This window comes from Vanacampus margaritifer, chromosome 11 (genome assembly GCF_051991255.1).
Source record: "Vanacampus margaritifer isolate UIUO_Vmar chromosome 11, RoL_Vmar_1.0, whole genome shotgun sequence".
Classification (NCBI taxonomy): Eukaryota; Metazoa; Chordata; class Actinopteri; order Syngnathiformes; family Syngnathidae; genus Vanacampus; species Vanacampus margaritifer.
Window position 1 is genome coordinate 16,691,232 of NC_135442.1, and position 13,777 is coordinate 16,705,008.

General features: G+C 37.8%; 1 protein-coding gene across 7 annotated transcripts in view; it reads left to right on the plus strand.

Annotated features, from left to right (window-relative positions):
• The window catches only part of clybl (citrate lyase beta like), a 73,999-nt gene that overhangs the window by 20,963 nt on the left and 39,259 nt on the right, over positions 1–13,777 (plus strand). The window lies entirely within an intron of this gene.

Sequence of the window (13,777 nt, forward strand, 5' to 3'; positions counted from 1 at the left end):
GGCCAAATATCTCTTCTTACATTGTTTCTTTCACCACCTCAAATATTTCTTATTCATTTTGTCTTCTGGTAGCCACTTTGGTGGTAGAATCAACCAGGCCTCATGCTTACCTTTTTCTGGTTTTCTGTAAAGTACGTACTAATATTGCCGATAAGCCAAATCAGAGTTTATTTTTTATTTTTTTATGTGGTGGTGTTAATTTAGTTTTAGCAGTGTGTTTACTGATCCTCATAAAGTCTTTACATCTGCTATTACAAAATTAGCAACATAAAATGACACTTAATCGTTAAAGCTGCTTTTTGTAACAATTTGCCCAAAATATATTTACAATAGCCTTTTTATTTGACAATTTATAAATGAAACATCTTCTAATTATTAGATTAACATATTAGCTGTTCATACTCTGTACTCCTGCAGGCCTCTGGCCAATAGTTTTCAGACTGGGTTTGTATTTCCCGCCCAATGTTGGCGCATGTTTGTACGTGAAGAAGGGTGTGTGCAGTTTCAGTTTTTGGCCACATTGAATTTTCTACGTTCAGCAGCTCAATGAACTTGAGAATCCACAGTTACAATGTTGCTATTGTTGTTGTTGTTGTTGTTGTTATTATTACTTATTTATTTATTTATTTTAGGAAACTTTGTAAAGATATAGTTAAATGGGTTACCTTTACATGGCTACTGGTGAGAATGTCCAAGCAAAATATTTATATATATTTTCCGTTTGTTTTTATGCATTTTCAGAGCTTTCAAAATACAGAAAACAAGGTAATCAAAATTATACTAATGACAATGAATCTTGCATAATCGGACATTTTAATTAAATTTGACTTGGGTGTTGACTTGGAGTGCTAATGCTATTGTTTCTTTTCTTCCCAGTTCCTTTAGGTACGTAGTCCCTGGTTGATATCAGATAGTGTATAAGGTGCTAGATAAAAAATATAATGCTACGTTCACATCAAACGCGGGGGGTGCAATTGCATTGTAGTCAATGTAGTTTGCGAAGTTGACCGCGGATGCATGCGGAGCGGCACCGATGATGTGTTAAGAGTGGTGAGATGCGGCGTAGAGCACTGAAATCGCGCATTTCGCGTAGTTGCCAAAGTTAAAATAATTAAACTTTCTTTTCGCGTTGCCTTGCGGCAGCCAATCTGCTTCGGGTTCGGACTATGTCACACACAGCGTCCTATCTGTTGTCACCCGGAGTGATACAGCATGGCCAGCCAGGACCGAAAGGTGAGAAAGGAAGATAGCATACAGTACCTGATAAGTGTATTTACTTGTTTACAGTTGTTCAACTGTACCAAGGTAGCAATAGTATTTCTCATTAACCAAAGCTATTTAGCACAACCATCAACTGCCTGATTGCTACTGAAAAAATGGAAGTGCTTGAGGCACACGTACCTGGAAAAAAAAAAGTGGGGCCTCGGCTGTAGCCCCAGGAAAGAAGTGGAAGTACTCGGCAGTGCTCTCTTTTCTAGACTTTCTGAAATGCTGTACAGTAGTTGTCCATCAAGCAACACCCCTCACCCTCTCTGGTGTGTGCAAATAAAGTGAATGCGTCCAGTACAACTCTTGCGGTGAAACGATAGCGAGTAAAGGGGTATTTCTTATATGAGAATGAGCAAGAAAAAAACAGGGTTGTTGTTCTCTATAAAGCTGATATTGGTAGCAAGAACAATTTAAGATTGCAATGATTTACAGTATTTGTAGTTTGGGGCTAAAATCGGGCTAATTCTCCTGTATTGTGAACCCGGCTTTAGTGTAGTCTTTAGGACTTGATACCACCGTCTCATCGTTTGGTTGAGAGGTTGCTTAAAAGTAAGTGCTGAGCAGTCTGTCTTGTTCGTCTTAGTCTTTACAGATTATCGTAGTGATATACTGTGCATTGTGGAGAAAGGACTCCACCCACTCCTCTGCCTCTTTCTATCCAAACTCCATAATCCTGACTCTGGACACCGATCCTCGGTCCAGTGTCAGCTTCGTGTGCAGCGTGTGCACTCTATGCCACCCCACCACCTTTTTCTGGTTTAACACCTTTTGAAACGTCTTGTGTTTATGGGAGTGATTAACAATGCACCGGCCACAGTGATGCGACTAAACACTACTCGTTGACTGTCATGCTGACAAGAGCAGTGACATCACTAGCACTAAAGGGAGAACCTTTGAGGTTCCACTAAACGTGCTTGAGTGTTTGAAAAGAAGATACAGTATTAAAGTGTAGTATTACAGTTAGTGATGGTTGCTGATCGGTTGCAAAGATTTCTGAAAAGATCCTGTTAATTTAATTGAAGAGTCTACTAGCGTTGGGTGATGGTTCCTGATTGGTTGCAAAAAAAATTCTGAGTCAAGGTTTAGTCCCAACTCTAGTATGATATTTTTCCAACAGGAAAATTTCCACACAAGGGTTTCTGCACCTGTAATGATCTGCTAGGGTTTCAGCTGTCCTGTTATCGCAGGGATGTAGCACTGATAATACAGCAGAGTGCAGTGTGCACTGATCTGTACAGCAGACAGTTTAGAAGGAAGGCCAAAGCCATCTTTTCCGGCCCTTCCTCTTCATTGGAGTTTCAACTTTTGCTTTCTAGCTCCAGGTACAAATTACCTCATTAGTTTACTACAATAAGTTCAGAAACTCCTTCATCCCCACCACCAGGTTTTGTGGAATCTATTACCCTCCAGGGACAAATGAAGATATGAAGTTGAAGTTGTAAGTTACCTGTTATTTAATTACTGGCCATTAACTTTTTGTTGCACTTTCCCCCCAGTTTATTGGCTACTAGTGCTGACCCTTTATCTGGGCCAGAATGCTAGTCAACCCCTGAAGACTCAAACATCAATATTGACCTTTCCTCTATTGTCTGACGTTATACCTACAATCAATTACATGATTCTTAATAAATTACTTTTGGATATTCATCCTCATCATTATTACAAACTCCATTTCCAATAAAGTTGGGATTTTGTGTAAAAGAATAAAAATAGAATACAATCATTTGTAAATTATTTTCAATTTAAGTTAAATTAAATACACTACAAAGATAAAATAAAGTATGTATTGTTCAAATGAATAAAGTTTGTATTTTCTCAAATATTAATTCATTTTCAATTTGATATGTGCAACACCTTAAAAAAAATAATAATAAAAAGCTGGGAATGGGGATTGTCTACCACTGTGTTACATCACCCATTAATGATGCCTTCATTGATGTACAAGTTACTCATGCCATGGGCACTAACACACCCCCATAACCATCAAATGTATTGGCTTTCGAATTTTGTGTTGTGCCCGCATAGTCCTCTTTGACCCCAGTGCACACAACATCCATGATTTCCAAAAACAACTTGAAATGTGAACTTGTCAGGCCACAGCACACTTTTCCACTTTGCAAATAACTGAATCTCTTGCAGATGTTCTTTTTATGCACCCAATCATGACACTTACGTGTTTCCATATAACCTGTAGAATGTTCCAAACAAGTGTTTCTTTTTTTTAAAATAGAATTTCTGAACTTTCCCAGTTTTTGAGACCCCATCCCAGCTTTTTTGTGAAAATATTGCAGGCATCAAATTCAAAATGAGAGAATATTTGCACATAAAAAAAATCTAAACAATAACATTCAGCAGTTGGAACATTAAATATCGTGTTTTTGTATATGGGTTGAAAATGATTTGGAAATCATTGTATTTGTTTTTTATTTACATTTTACCTAACATCTCAAGTTCATTGGAATTAGGGTTTGTCTCCTGGCATCACTTCCAGTCTTGGTGTGAGCTCTGTCGCTCTGTTTGTCCTGCTTGAGATTTAAGGCAGTTCAGGGATAAAGGGAGGGTCTTCTTGAGCAAACTCGGACATGGTGACAGCATTTGGGACAACAAGTGTTCCACGAGAACCACACGGTCCTTCCTGCCAACAGCGAACCCCGCCTTTGCACAACCACAGCGAACCCCCTCACCCCTCCAGCCCAGGGGCTGTGAACCTGTGCAGGCAGCATAATGAAGCCATATAAGCCTGTTATTTGCTGCTTTACGGCTTGTTTTATGAAGGTGAGTGGACAAGCAGCGCCCAGAATGGTTCCTGTCACTATACAGACAACATTAACAAGAGAAAAGGAGAGTTGGGGTGGGAGGACTGGCCTCGCTGCAGAATGGGTCAGGGCCTTTATGTCAGTTCTGCTATAGCTTTGATGGGTAGCGGCTTGGCTGCAGGCTATCACTGCTACATTTTATTTTACGTCTTCCCCCTTTTGTTTGGGGGTGGAGGGTGAGGGCTGTGACCTATGTACTTATTCCCACCTCCTCTTCACTAATCAATTACCACATTGATCCATTAATCAGACAAGGGGGGGGGGGGTACTATTGAAAGGCCCCATGGCGATGTGTGAAGAACTGTGGGATAGGCCTTGGGCTATCGTGGAAGAGTTTATTCACCTGTGGTTGTACTGTTCAGCAATTGGCTTAGTCCTAACTAGAATGCATTACTGCACTAACCACAATGTTTATGACCATGTGTAAGGAATTATCTTTGTTTTTAAATATCTGGTAATGCTAATTCATTATAAAAATATGCAGAAAGTTATTCCACATATGATTAGTCGAGAATGAGCTAATCAAATAATTAATTTAAAAAAATATATGGTATATTTTTCAAAGATTTCACGTCAAAATCCTCCCAGTTCATAAATTCCTACAAAAACAATTAAAAACATTGTACTATGCATATCAAGTAAAATGCACACCCAACTGCTTGATCTTACTATATTTTCCAGAAGCATATTTTGGACTAAAACAGCAGAAGCAATGCCATTATTGTTTTAAAAAATGTTCATGTTGAGACACTTTTTTCAGAAGATTGCTTTTAGTCTCCAAAATGGAGATTTAACAACTGAAATTAATCACAGTTCAGCATACACAACAGAGGTGTTGTGAATGGGAAGTAATTTTCAGTTTCACAGACCAGCGTTTCGGGGCTTTAGCTTGAAACATTAACATGACTGATTTCAAAATGTTAGCATTTAGGGCTGTGCGATATGGCCCCAAAATGTCCTTTTGAACAATTACGATTTTAATCTAAGTAATACCCAACCAACATTAATTTGAAGGTTTCGCTTTTTCAAAAATAAATACTGTGGAAAATGTTCAGACAACATTAATGTATATTGATTTCAAATAAGTTTTAACGTTAACTCGGCATTCATAGCTTGTGCAAAAAAATTGCTAGTCATACTTTATGCATAACTTGCTTGCATGCCACAATTAAGTAGTTAATAACTATTGTAAACGCGTCTTGTAAATCCATTCAGCATCCTGCCACTGCAAAGTTACAACTCACAATAACGTTTGGATATAACAGAATTTAAGAACAAAAACTTGTAATAATCCAGAAGAAAAGAGTACATAAAATATAGTTACAGAGTGCTGTAATCAAATAAACAGTTGATAGTTTTTTGTTGTTGTTGTTTTTCATTCCCACATTAAGGGCTTCTGGGATATCAAGCCCATGGGAAAATAAAAGGTCCAAATTTTCTTTTTCTAAAAGCCAACAGTCAATCGCAAAACATGGAGTCATGTTCAGTGAGCGCAAACATGTTTTTGTTTGTCCGACAGTTACCATGGCGTCTGGGCAGTAGCATAATTATTTGTGGGGCACAAACAGAAACGGATCTGACGGTCAACAGATTAAAAAAGAAGGGGAAACTGCGGGAGCGGAAGTCACCACACTCTTGATTTGGTTTTGGTGTATCCTTACTAAAGCCATCCCCCTGGTGTTCCTCTGCCATTGCCAAGTGATTTGACAGAACCGGGGAATATTTTGGAAACACAGCTAAAGGGAGAAAAAAGCCGTTCTGGTTGTTCTAGCCCACCCCCCTTTCAGTCTGACCAGGGTCCAGCCGCCACTCCGCCAGCGCTTGTGGGTTTAGTGAATTGAAAAGACACTTCTTGTGTGGATTTTTCAATTCTTCAACATGTCATTGGCCAGGAGTGCTATTGTCCCCCCTCTCTTTCTTTGGACTCCTTCTGGTGAGACAAGTCGTGTCATCCCCTCGTGATCAGCACTTTTGTTGCCTTTGTTTTTGCTGCTACCTCAGAAGTCCATCTTGTCTTTTATATGGCTGCCTTTCATGCATAAGGGAACAGTTGTGGCCTGTTGTGGGGCTGTTCCACTGCATTTCCACCAGTGGGGTTTCCTTTCAATGCCTTCAAAGTAGTACAATGGGCCTCAGAAGGCCTGAATGGCCAATGCAGAGGGCACAATCCTACAGAGGCCGCTCATTTTATTTTGCCAGAGTCAATAAAAATGCTAAGTTAAAAGCTAACCCCCTTATGTCCTCCTCAAATGGAACGACTTATTTGACCTCTTTTAAGCCTCCCTCTCAATTGACTTTTAATGATAAATTCATTTAAACTGTCAACAAAAGTGTTTTACTCTGCATTTTGCCAATGAATGTGTTTTATTTGCTGTCTAATGAAAAGCACGTGTGAACAAATTTGTGACATTTTATTGCAGAAAATATAAATTGGAAATTGGCTTTTTTTCCCAGAAATTATTATTTTTTCCCTGTTATTTGTTGGACAGCATTGACAAACCTACACAATTAATGTATTTTTATGAGATGATGACAAATGTATAAAGTAGATGAAAACAGTCTTTTGAAAATGGCCACTTAAATTTGTAGCCTGTGAGGAATCCATTTTCTAAGAGTTTAGGTGAAAACAATGAAGATGGTTGTTTGCGTAGAAACAAAAGAGACAGTTTTGTTTAGAAATAATCAACGTTTTGATGCACATGCTCCTCGTTGGTTAGCAAACACGCATTTACACAATGAGTGACTTTTCATGAAATAGTGACATGCTTTCTACAGGCCAAATTGCTGCTCTTGTTTGTCATAGTGCTCATGTCCTTTCTATTTGAACGTTTGCCTTTCCGGAGACCTCAATAAAGATATCTCCACCCTTCAAAGGAGGAGCGGGATTAAACTCGTTTTATACGGGAGGGATGAGAAAAGTCCACAGTCTTTCCCTGGCATTGCAGCGGAGACCTTGCATAAAAAGCATTGTGTGCCGATTTGTGAGCTTTGAAGAAAGTCGGGGGTCTTTGAGAAGGATTACAGGTAGAACAGGCATTGGCTGCTCAAGATAACTGCCATGACTTCATCCTCATTGTGTAGATTAGGGCATAAAACCTAAACTAATGAGACCTAGAAGGGGGAGAGGACGTGGTGGGGGTGATGAGGGCATTGTTCATGATGAGCGACTAGCAGTATTTTTAAATCAAAATTATTGCTGCAATGCTGATTATAAAATGTGGGGGAGGAATCAAATGGTAGGATCCTAAATTTTTGCCTCTTACTGAATTTTTGCTTGAGACGGCTAACAATGGATGACCCAATACAAACTGGAACGTCTGTCTTAAGCCCCTTGCGAACGTTGCCTAACTTTGAGAATGTTGTGTTTCGTTAGAGTTCGAAATAGGTCACGTTTGTGTCTCGTTTATGTTCGTAATTACTCGCCTTTGTCGCAAGGTTATTTTGAGCAGGTTCAAAATTTCCTTGCCAATCCATTGTTTCGCCAACATGCACATTTGCTCATAATAATGTTGTATTTTGTCATTAGACATGTCAGCAAAGTTCTTTCCAAGGTCCCATAAATTCATTCTGATGCCCATATACTACGGTGAGCATGCTTGTGTTCAGACTAGGCGCGCTCTGTTTGGAGGAGTGTGGCTCTGCTTGGAGCACCACATGCATTGAAATCATATTTCAAAAACAAAAAGTTACCTTGGTGTTGAACATATTTTCTAGTTTGTATTTCATGTTTTACAAGTGCTCAATGTGCCCATGCACCACAGGCAGCACAAACAGTCAAGACAATGACTTCTCCAAAACGCTGTTGTTGCGTCCCGCGAAATAGGCCTATATGAACATTAAAATATCAATGGCAATTTAAGTCCCTGAGAAAAAGGTTTTAGCCGTTTAAGTGTCAAAATGATGACATGCTGTACGGATGTACGCTGTCGTATTGGACATTTTTGTGCAAGCCATGTATTTGCTGAGACGCGTTGCGCACACACAACAAGGCCCTGTTCATTTTGGACTTATGTCCTGGTTTATTGTGCTATAAAAATTTGTATGGTCAAGTATTTCAATAATTTAGATGGCACTCTTACCCATCTCAAGTTTCATATTCTTCCTTCACGAAAAAAAAAAAAAGACGTTTATTGTGGAAGTGAACACTGAACACATCCTGTGTTTGTTTATATACAACCGTGACTGATTGTCACCAAAATTTGTGGATACCCCGACATGCACAAGCAAATTAATAGAACAAATCTCACAGTATTATTTTTTTCTTCACGTTGGCTCCCGATTCCTCATATAGACACAAAACATTACGTCACTTTATGTCCAGAAAATAAGATTGTCACAAATAGTTAAGCTGAAATGTGTAGATGTCACGTGATAATCATAGTTTGAAAATATTAGAACAAAATTTAGAATACTTTGGATTAAGGCTGTCACAAGCAATTTTTTTTGTAATCGAGTAAGACATGCCTTCTGCCTTCATCGACATACCAATAATTTGACGTTTCTGTAATGAAACTCTTCTTGATGTTGTAGGGGAGTACTAAATATCCTCTTTACTTGTGATAAGTTAAAATACCACAAGAGTGTTTTGGTTGTGCCGTAGCAATTCCACCCTGACAGCTTTACTTGCACGCATATCTCTTTGCAGAGATGGAAACGATAAAATGGTATAACTTTCAAAACCTTTCACTTTGTGATATGTTTTGGAATGTTAGCATCAGCCTTCGATATGCCACCATCACTTAAAGACATGTCAAGTCCAATTTTTCCAGATTTGACTAGTGAGGCCCTTTTTGTGCAAATTCTTCAGTAACCTACCTAAGAAAAGTGTTTGGGTGGGCATTTGACTACGTTCCCTTTATTGACAAAGGTGAAAATTGTCAATCAATTAACCCATTATTATTTTAAAAATATTTTTCATGAGAACGTACAATTGAGCATTTTCGGTCTTGGGTTAGTTTTTTAAAAAAAAAAGTTTAAACATACCTTTATGTTGTGTCCTCTAGAGGCAGAGGAGCTTTGCTGCTGAGAGTTATTCTTTTCTCCTTTTATTTATTTTGTACAGTCAAAGTGCCAGTTATGTTGACATGGAACTAGGAAAATATTGATGACTTCTTTTCGTCCACCACCCGTGGACATTTTTCTACATCTGGATGTCATGATTACGCTTCAGATACAATGATTTCCTCTCTCCGAAATTGAATCTACATTCCTCACATCCAGCGACATTACAATGTAGTTTGCATATGCATCACTCAATGATTATTGTGGGGTGGGGGTGGGGGGGACCCATATCTTTAATTTTGTACATTTACCACACAGCATCTTCCTGCACCTCCATGCTGGAGGTAATTGTGCAAATCTACATATTGAGCGCATGGCTGTTGTCCTCCTCTATTTTGGAGTGTGGCCTCCTTGTTATCAGCCATCATTCATGTGGTACAATGAATATTACCACCTGAATTAGGCCATTATGTTGCCAGTTGGAGGCCTGTAGAGTTACAAGAAATGCTTATCATTACATTGTGATAATGAAACAACTGCTGCAGGCTAATTAATTCAACGCAAGAGTGACCCATAAAAAGGAAAAGCAACATAAAATCATAAGTTGTTTGAGCATATTCAACACACCATGGGATATTAATTCTCTCTTAATGTCATTATTCTTCTTCTGTTTATATTGCTGCAGTTGTGCTTCGTTCCCCTTAACCACTTAACAAGAAGGATGAACACAATGTTTCCAAAAGATATACACTAATTTCACCCATATTTCCGTCTGTCCTGACTTAACTTGTTTTCAGTGCCTTGTGCCTTGTCTGCTGCCATGGTTGCCGCCACCGTTCTTGCTAATGAGAACCAGCAACCATATAAACCCACAAACACACACTCACTTCTGATCTCAAACCCGTAAACGCAGCTGCTGTGGCCATGTCCCACCACTTTACAGATGCTTGTATACTCACACAGCCCTGTGTTATCATAACCTTTTAAAAACCGGAAAAATGACGGGAAGGGAAATATATTGTTAATGTACTCCCATATGGCATGTTGGCGACTGGTTTTAATATATCGTCATACTGTTGCTCTCATGAGCCGCGAGGATAGCGCGCTTCCTTTTTTCATCTGTGTTAGATTTGGATGCCGTGGAGAAGGGCTTGATGAAAAAGCAACTGTGTAATGTACCAAAATCAGTATAGCATGTTTTGAGAGACGTGTACAGATGAGACTTCGCTCCAGTAAACAGCAGCTGTAGATAGGAATAGGTAGATATGCCCCTCTTGAGCTGCGTGCCTACAGCAATGATAAGCTGTCTCCCCTGCCAACATGGCGGCCACGTAGGCACATCTGTTAGCTAGCGCTAGTCAGTATGTGTATATCTGTGACAACAGTGTCACAACCTGGAAATACATGTACAGTGTCCCTCACTTTTTGCAGCTGTTTTTTTCCACATAGGCATGTGCCGATAACTGGTTTGACGGTATACCATGATGGTAAAAGTCACAATTTTTTTTAAAACCGCCCAAACTTGCCATACAATGTAGAGCTACTACCCAGTTTTCTGGCAGTTAAAAAAATAATTTAAAAAACAGTATAAAAATTGTGATAGTAATCAAGACCAAACAACATAAAAAATGCTTAATAGTAACATTTTATTTATTTATTTATTCATCAAACGACAATAGATGTTCTTCTATAAGCCATATATTTTATCTACTATTGCTATCCACCCATCCACTCTTTGACATATTTTCAGTTTTGTTTGATTGAATATTGTACTATTTGCAGGCCATGTGTTTTTCATGTATGCAAATCAGAATCAGCTTATTTCAATGGGGCTGCTATTACACAAGTCACAAGCAGATTAGAGCCAGAATTGACTGGAGGGCACGTAAAAGCGTTGTTGACAGGATTAAGTGGCTGTTGAAGTGATTTTATCTCCTTTTTATAAAGGAAAAGACAAGTAAAGAAGAGAATAATTCTGCCCTTTTTGTACAACCAGAAAAGAAAAGCCCTTCATCCTCCTTTTGTAGCCATCAAACAAAGGGACACTGACACACAATCCACCAACAATATGATCCTTCTTAGTGAGATTTAGCAGTGAGAGAATTCTCACTGTAATTAAATGTATCTCTTTCTAACCATTTAGCTCTTAGAGTGGCCAAATAAAGCATTTTCAAGGTAGCGATTCATAGCGATATGGGCACAAATTTTTTTTTACAATCTCGGTATTAAAAAAAAATATATACTCTAACGATATGTTGATGATATTCTACAAAAGACATCTTGGAAATCTGCACTCGCTTCACAGAATAATTATAGACAGCGTTTTTGAACAACAGCTCTTGTTTATATTTTAATTTGCTTAATACATCTTCTACAAAACATTTTACAACCATATTCTACTGCAACATTTAACAATGAAAGCTTTATTATTATTTCCAGGCTATGTAGGGTGTTTTCATTATTTTTTCTGAATATTTGTCAATTAAATGTCTTTTATCATTCCATAATAACAGATCTGGTAAATGGTAAATTAACTGCTTTTTATATAGCACTTTTAACTACACTATTTGGTGCCTAAAGCTGTTACAATGCCTCACATTCACCCATTCACATCATCACATTTTAACCTGCAGTAAGTACTGGTGCACCACTGCCAAATAGTACAGAAATCACAACGACAAAAGCTGTTTACTACAGCAGCAGGAATTTTCTTATATATATATATATATATATATATATATATATATATATATATATATATATATATATATATATATATATATATATATATATATATATATATATATATATATATATATATATATATATATACAGTATATGGTGATGGAGCGAATATACTGTGAGAGAGAGCCTGCATATATTGTAATGACAACAAATGCAGCTGCTACCTTTTGACATGCAATTTCCAAAGCTCTGTTGCACATAATACACGTGATATAGTCGCAAATGTAGCTATGATGCGGAGTACAGGCGTGTAAAAACTGAATATCAAGACAATATGGAACATTCGGTCAACTTTTACCTGCTTGCAAAATGGCGGCATTCGTGAGGCAGGACTGAGCTGGTACTGAAAGAAGGAAAAATAAGCTTAGTAAATATAACGATATGAACCATATTGCACTCGTCTCTTTTCATACTTGTATTTTTTTCCATTTATCTTATTATTGGATTATGCAAAATCTTAAAATAAGAAAACTCATTTAAACCCCAGTTCAGGGCCTTTGATGTTGGTTAGTTGCCGTCTTAAAATGTGGGAAATGCTTGTTTTAATCCTCACAGTATTTAAAACTGGCTGTTAACGCTCAATGCCAAGATTGCTTGATCAAATAAGATAATTAAGTAATAAATATCTTAAAATAAGCACAATGATCTTGCCTGACAATTTAATTTTAAATAAAAATAACTTGTTGAATCAAATTAAGTAAATTTAGGTTACATTTAAGAAATTATATCTTACTTAAGATTTTAGTGTTTGCAGTGTAGCGAAAGCACAAATTTAAAACTCAGCAGTTTTCCCTCTGCATCTGGACTTTTTTTTTTCTTTGTCACACTGGCCGCGATGCTGTGATGAACATCTCTGCATGTACTGAAACTAATAAATTTAAGTTTTTCTGAGCATGCCTCGCAACTTGCCTTTATATATTGCTGGTCTACCTTAAAAGGAACCCTGACTGTAGTGACAAGTTTGCTCTATATGATTTATTTGATTGTTACGAACAAAACTATGAGATTAATTTTTCAAAAATCATTTCCAGTTTAATACATTTTGTAGAAGCTGTATTTGTACATACACCGCCATTGTTATTTGTTGCAATGCATTCCGTGTGGAATGGCGGCTGGCTCTCTGCCGAGCAATGCAAAATGGATATTAAGAAAGTCAGCCTTGTACCGTTCCTAAAAAAACGACAGTCACTCTTCCCCACCCCATGCTCTCGTCATTCACCAGACACATTCAAGAGTTTTGATCGTTGTTTTAGGAGTGCTACGGAGGCTTACCTCACGTTCTTTATACCCGTTTTGCATTGCTCGGCAGAGAGACAGCCGCCATTCTACGCCACTACGCACTAAATGCGTTGCGACAAACAACAATGGAGGCATACAGTATATACAAATAAAGTTTCTATAGAATGTATTAAACTGCAAATATTTTTTGAAAAACGAATCTCACAGACATGTTAGTAACAATCAAATAAATTATATGGCGCAAACTCAAAGTCTAGACAGTCCTTTTAATGGATTTCTTCATTGCCAACCGACAGTGTTCCCGATCTCTGGTCACACAGTCCAATTAAAAAAATAAAAAATACTGTAATATGCCTGCCTGCCTGTTGGTGTCACTTATTAACAGTAAAGAAACACTATGCAGCATTGGTTTGTATTTCAATTAATAATTAAAAGGAGCAGTGTTTCGCACTTTGCAGACCAAAGGTATTTGTTTAAACTACTTGGGGGGGCTTTGTTGATGTGGGTGGCATAGGATCATACATGTTTATACTCATAGCTAGCGCTGTGCAATTAATCGAAATTCAATAGCAGTTTAGATTACTACACTCCACAATTACAAAATAAACAATGTAAACAACCTGCAACCTTGCACCTTTTTACTTTAAAATGACTTAATTCATTCAATCTTGTTTGGTCCAAAAAGAACTTGTGTAATAATAGTGTTT